Here is a 7,187-nt window from a genome sequence, read left to right as displayed (position 1 = left end):
CAACGTCACAAATGAATGTTGCATAGACCTGTTTAACCTGATGTATAGAACCATGTGTTATGACACATATGATTGAAATATGATGGATAGTGGTTGACGTGTCTGAAAGGACATACTGTAGGCTACTGACCTGTTGAAAATTAGCCTATTGTTAATTTATTTAGGGCACTTACAGCAGTAAGACTTCATAAGATAAAGGCCTAGGAGTCAGCTGTTAGAAAATGATATTCGCTTGGAAAATAATCTGAAACCATAGCCACAGTGAGATGTGTTAAAATGGCTGATATTAACCTCGACATTTGAACTCCGACACCATCGTATCTATAAATCTGGCTGATACCATGCATACTATTATAATTCTCTCTATAAAATGTGATTCCAGAAACAACAGCTGCTCCATTTGCCCGGCTACAGAGGAAAATACTTTGCTTGGGCTGTCAGTGGTTTTCTTTGGCATATTTGTCGACACATCTAAAAATATAATTGAATAATTTCTTTCTATGAACATGATAGTTGCAAGGGGCCCTAAAAACCATACTGTACATGTAACGTAAATATGAATTTTGAATGTGTATCCAACGGCTTTGATCTTGGTTTTCTCTCCTACCCTGGAGCTAGGTCTGGGTCAACGTGGACACAGGAGTGATGGATTGTCCAGACCATGCTCCCATCCTCACTTGAGGAATCATTTTTTCCCCCTTTTTTGATGATGATGTGCAGTTAATAGATATAATCTATGTAGCACAGTTGGAGCTGGGTTTTAGGAGAACCAACAAAAATGTACAACTTTAAAACGTGAAATCAGGTCTGCGTGCTAGGAGGAAGTATCCGGGAGTTAGGTAATTTATATAGGCTACTATATGTGCATGGTCAATAGCATGCACCTGCAGATAGAACTTATTGTAAGTTGAACTGTCTCTGTTTGTGTAATCAACAAACATGAAAATTATTCATGCATCCAGTTATCTTCAACATTTACTATAATCATTATGACTACTAGTGCAAAGTGCCCATTCAAAATGCACTTGCTACGACATAGTTGTGTCCCCAATTCCATTATTGTAATGATGTACATGTGCTTGAAATAATCTTGACAGCAGAGGTCACCTGTTGCATTGAAATTGAAGTAGCTACTGTAGCTATTTTTCCTAGATTGAATGCCATTGTCTACAACACTTTTTATTTTATTTAACCTTTATTTAACCCGGCAAGCCATTAATAGCAAATTGTTATGTACAATAGCGGCCTGGCAAAAGGCAAAGCCTCTTGAGAGAAGATGGAAGGGGGTAAAAAAGAATGTCAAAAGTTAAGTTTAAGACAGTGGCACACATCCAAACATGTCAACACAGTAAAAAGACAGCAGCACGCATCAAATATTTCCAACACACCCTCTACAGTACTTACATGCAATCACATCATCAGGCAATACAATAAAAGAACAACAGAACAACAACAAAACAAGACAGACAGGCAAAGAGCAAACAGCAGCAGCAAGAGAGCAAGTACAAATTCCAACATTGCAACACACTCTATACTACAATGTACAATCACAACATCAGGCAATACAATAGTATTGAAGAACAAACAGAACAAGCAGCACACATGCAAAGAAACAGTAGCAGCAAGAGACCCAGGGCATGCCAAAAAAATTCTGAAAATGTCTAATTGTGATTTTTCTGACATAATGCGATTTCGATTTGATTTGTGATATGTTTTTACGACAAATTTCAGTTCTATGTGTAATACATTTAAGACGTGATGGAGTATTACCACATGAGATACCATCAGAATATTAACTGCTCTATATTCTAATGCAAGGATGAAGATATGAATTGATTCCAACATGCATTTATTTAAGAAACGTTTTACATCTACCATTTCTGTTTCTCTCTTATACACACACTGTCAATTGGCATAGAACATAGATGCAGTCCTGTTGCCCGATTTACTCTTCTCACCACTGGTTCATGTTTCACAGCATTTTCTGAAAGATAAAGAGAGAAACAGTAGGATAGGAGAAAGACTGTAGGACAGGAGAGAAAGAGAGTAGGATGGGAGAGAGAGAATAGGATTCTGGGATAGGAGAGAGAGAATAGGATTCTGGGATAGGAGAGAGAGTAGGATAGTAGAACGAGAGTAGGGTAGGAGAGAGAAATAAAGAGAGTATTATAGCTGCTGCGCAGCACTGGGTCAGGGCCAGGCGGAGGAAGAGGAAGAAGGAGGAGACAAATGACAAATATATGAGGGTCTAGATGTACACATATACAAATTGGTGCAGGCATGTTTTCCTGTTAACTGCTACAGTTACAGTAGGAGATGGAACACAGTTTAAGGTTGTGACATGGTCCCAGCTCTATTCTTTCCTGGCCACACAATGAACTGCCCACCAACATCAGGACTGCTCATATTTCGCCATAGGCTCAAAACAAATAAATACTACCAGGATTGTCCCTCTTAAGTACCTTTTTGTTATTTACTTTTGCACTTTACCTTAAGCACTAGATTATACTCTTAGTCACTTGTTTATAAAGGAGATAAACCTGGTGAATAGTACTGTAGTACACTAACTTCCTATGTATGTATGTATGTTGTACAGAATGTGTGGTGATAGCTATTAATGCGTGCACTTTCCACATGGCACTACCTATAGTGGCCGTAACAGTGATGGGTGTGTATATTTACCTGCTAATGAGTGTCACCTGGGGATGCCTAGACTGCAACTTGAGATGTGAACCTCTGCCCAGTGTCACAATAAACTGAAAGTATTGCACCAGAACCCAAGCTTCTTTGTTTCAAGAAAGAAACATTACATGGTACCAGGAGTGGTCCAGGCGAAGTGGCTCTTCAACACGCCAGAACATTTGGTGAAAAGTCAGGTAATGACAAGGACATTGCAGCCGTAGCCGCTGTGCCAACTAGCCGCCCCCAGAAACAGGTATCCACCTGGCGGGCTGGGCATATGAAAGGTGCAGAGGCATATTAGTGCAAGAGATGTGGAACACGTCATGCAGCCAGACAATGTCCAGCCTACGGAAAGGTATGTCATAAGTGTAAGGGACAGAACCACTTCTTTAAACAATGTTTTGCAAAGGGGAAGAGAGAGCGCAGTGAGCGTGTACATACAGTAGACAAGACTGATTGCAGTGATCCGTGGTTTGTAGGCATGGTATTGCAGGGAGAGGATATTACTAATAAGCCTACAGGGACTGAGCAGTCTAGTGTGAATAGAGTGGAGCAGGACAAGTGGACAGTGCCATTACACATAAACGGAGCTGTCATTTCAGTTAAGCTGGACACGGGTGCCAAGGCTAACTTGATAAATGAGCTAGATCTTAAGAGTATGAAGACAAAGCCACGCATACACTCCCACTCTATTCCACTAAGAGCCTACAATGGTCAGCACATAGACACTAGCGGCACATGCAGACTCAAGGTTAGTGTCAAGGATAAAGAACATAGCCTTTTGTTTGTGATAGTTCCAGAGGGACATGATTCATTGTTAGGGGCACAGGCATGTGAGAACCTAGACCTAGTGCAGAGAGTATACTGCATTAATGTCAGTGTACAGAGTAGCACAGAGTCTATAGTGAATCAGTTTCCAGATGTCTTCAAGGGGTTTGGGGTCCTCCCATTCACCTACAAGATACAGCTCAGAGAGGATGCACAGCCAGTAATCCACGCTTCCAGGCAGGTCCCGACGCCACTCAGAGACAAGCTGAAAAAGGAACTTGAGAGGATGTCGTCACTGGGAGTTATAAAGAAGGTGGAAGAGCCCACCGAGTGGGTAAATTCGATGGTCTGTGTCAGGAAACCTAATGGAGACCTACGAGTGTACATGGATCCAAAGGACCTGAATGCCAACATCCAACGGGAACATGATCAGATTCCGACCCGAGAGGAGATGATAAGTGAAATGGCAGGAGCTAAGTTCTTCAGCAAGTTGGATGCTTCCCAGGGCTTTTGGCAGATTAAGCTGCATGAGGATAGCACAAGGTACTGTACATTCAACACCCCATTTGGCCGTTACTCATTTCAGAGGATGCCTTTTGGGATTTCCTCTGCTCCTGAAGTATTTAAATAGGGCTATGGAGCACATCATAGAGGGCATCGAAGGGGTACGGGTGTATGTGGATGATATTGTGCTGTGGGGGTCCACGCTGGAGGAGCACAATGACAGGCTCATCAAGGTCCTACAGAACATTCAGAAGTATGGACTTAACCTGAACAGAGCAAAATGTCAGTTTGGCATGAGGGAGGTTACCTTCCTGGGTGACAAGCTGTCTGACACGGGGGTGGAGCCTGACAAGCAAGGTTTCAGCGATTCTGGAGATGCCCCGGCCTGAGGATAAAAAAGGTGTGCTGAGGGTACTAGGGATGATTAACTTCATAGGTAAATTCATACCGAACCTGTCCTCTAAAACAGTGCACCTGAGACAGTTGTTGCATGATGGGACTGACTTCCAGTGGACTGAGAACCATGAACGGGAGTGGGAGCTGCTCAAGGTCACTCTCACGACAGAACCGGTGCTGGCGTTCTATAACCCGTCCCAGAGGATCAAGATATCCCCTGACGCCTCAAAGGATGGAATAGGGGCTGTTTTGCTGCAAGCTGATGGAGAGGATTGGATGCCGGTCGCCTATGCCTCACAATTGATGACCACGGCTGAATGCAGGTATGCACAAATTTAAAAAGAGTGCTTGGGACTGGCTTATGGCTTGGAGAAATTCCACAGTTATGTCTATGGACAACCAACGTTTGTGGTTGAGACAGACCACAAGCCATTGACAGCTATCATAAAGAAAAACCTCAGCGAGATGTCACAGAGAATCCAGAGACTCATGATGAAGCTGCAGCGCTACGACTTCGACCTGGTCTACACTCCGGGTAAGAACATAGTGCTAGCTGATGCTCTCTGTCCAGGGCAACAACGCAGAGTGGCAGTTCCACAGAGGCTGATGTGGCACTACATGTTAATATGGTCACGGATTCACTGCCTCTATCTGACATGAAGTCCAAACAGATTGCTGCAGAGACTGAGAAGGACGTCATGCTACAGAGAGTCATCCGGAACCTGAATGAAGGATGGCCTAGAGGTGATTGTCAACAGTATCACAACATCAGAGCAGAGCTGAGTGTTGCTAATGGACTCCTGCTCAGGAAGGACCGAATTGTCATTCCTCAGTCACAGAGACAGGAGATGCTGACAAAGCTGCATGAGGGGCACCTCGGTATGGAGAAATGCAAGAGGAGGGCCAGAGCATCTGTTTACTGGCCAGGAATCAATGCTGACATTCAAAGGATGGTCTCAAGCTGTGAGACCTGTCTCAGGTATCACACAAAGCAGCCAAAGGAACCTATGGTGGTCGCAGACCTACCAGACCAGCCATGGCAGAAGGTTGGGACTGACTTGTTCCACTGGGAGGGGAAGAATTACTTGTGGGTCATAGATTATTTCTCTAACTTCCCAGAGATGGGGCTGCTTCTCAGTATGTCAGCACCTTGTGTGATCAAACACATGAGGTCCATCTTTGCGAGACAAGGAATTCCACAGGTTGTGTACAGTGACAATGGTCCGTGTTATAGTTGCAAGGAGTTCCAGGACTTCTCCAGGGAGTATGGCTTCAAACATGTGACCTCCAGCCCACTGTATGCCCAATCCAATGGCAAAGCAGAGAAGGGGGTCCACATTGTTAAACGGTTGCTTGAAAAGGCAAAAGACAGTCAATCAGATCCATACGTTGAGTTACCGGGCCTCACCACTTGAACATGGCCTGTCTCCTGCTGAGCTGCTGATGGGACGGAGGCTACGCACCACACTTCCCTGCTTGGGGGGTGGAGTGAAGAAAGAGAGGAGGTATGATGGAGTGCGACGGAGGTCTTTAGAGCTTTGTCTAAAGAGGAGACAGAAGGCCAACTACGACAAGTCGGCAAGGCGCCTGGTTCCATTGGCGAGGCATGACACAGTGCGGCTGGAAGGTTCCTATGGTTGGAACAGTCCTTGAGGAAGTAGGCCCAAGATCCTACAGGGTCAGGACGGAAGATGGCCAGCTGCTGAGAAGGAATAGGAAGAGCTTGCTGAAAACATCAGAGACAGTTCCATCCTGCACCGCCTCAGCTGCCTCACCGGCCTGCGCTGCATCAGCTGAACCGTCAGCTGAACCATCAGTTGAGCCATCAACTGAGGGGGCACACTCGCCTATACACTCACCTACACACGTGCCTATACACCTACCTGTACACTCACCCATGTTGAGAAGATCCACACGTGTGAGCAAGCCCCCTGACAGATTGACATACACACATACATGATAGACACACAGACATGCACAAGATGGGCACACATGCCTGCTGCAAAAGAAGAAGAAAAATAATGTCACTGACTTGTCCTTTGTGTGTATGTGTTTTACCACTGGTATAGTTCACATTTAATGATAGGGGGATGTGGTGATGGCTATTAATGCGTGCACTTTCCACATGGCACTACCTCGTGGCCGTAACAGTGATTACATGGGTGTGTATATTTACCTGCTAATGAGTGTCACCTGGGGATGCCTAGACTGCAACTTGAGATGTGAACCTCTGCCCAGTGTCACAATAAACTGAAAGTATTGCACCAGAACCCAAGCTTCTTTGTTTCAAGAAAGAAACATTACAGTATGTATGTACAGTATGTATGTATGTATTTATGTATGTATGTATGTGTCACAGGGTGATCCTACCTAGTTAATTGGCCTATTTGGCTGGTGGCTAGACTCAGCTGTTGCCCATTCTAGTGATTGGCAGAGCAGCATAGTGATATTTTTTTGGGTTTTTAGTTGTTTTTTAGTTTAGAGTGTGGGGTGGCACTCCCCAACCAGTAAGGGACATGTCTAATTCCTATGGTTGTTGGTGCCCAGTTGTATTTGCCTCATCTCGCCCGGCACTGAAAGCCCTGTGTCCACAGGTTTTCCTGCCGTTTGTTGGTTCCCCTGTCCGATCCATCCTCCTGTGGCTGCTGACGCGGAGCAGTGGGTGATGTTACCATGGCCACGCCCAGCGGGAGGAAGTAGCATCTCTTAGAGCCAAATCACTGACAGTTGTTTTTTTTTTTTGTGTGTGGGGATGCGAGGGTCGATCCCCACACCCTAAATTTCTGTCCCATACATACTGTGACATATGTAGGCCACATTAAGTGCAATTATTGTAA

The sequence above is a fragment of the Borostomias antarcticus genome, assembly GCF_949987555.1.
Source record: "Borostomias antarcticus genome assembly, chromosome: 1".
In the NCBI taxonomy this organism is placed as follows: Eukaryota; Metazoa; Chordata; class Actinopteri; order Stomiiformes; family Stomiidae; genus Borostomias; species Borostomias antarcticus.
The sequence above is the reverse complement of the archived record's forward strand: the minus strand, read 5'-3'. Positions refer to the sequence as shown.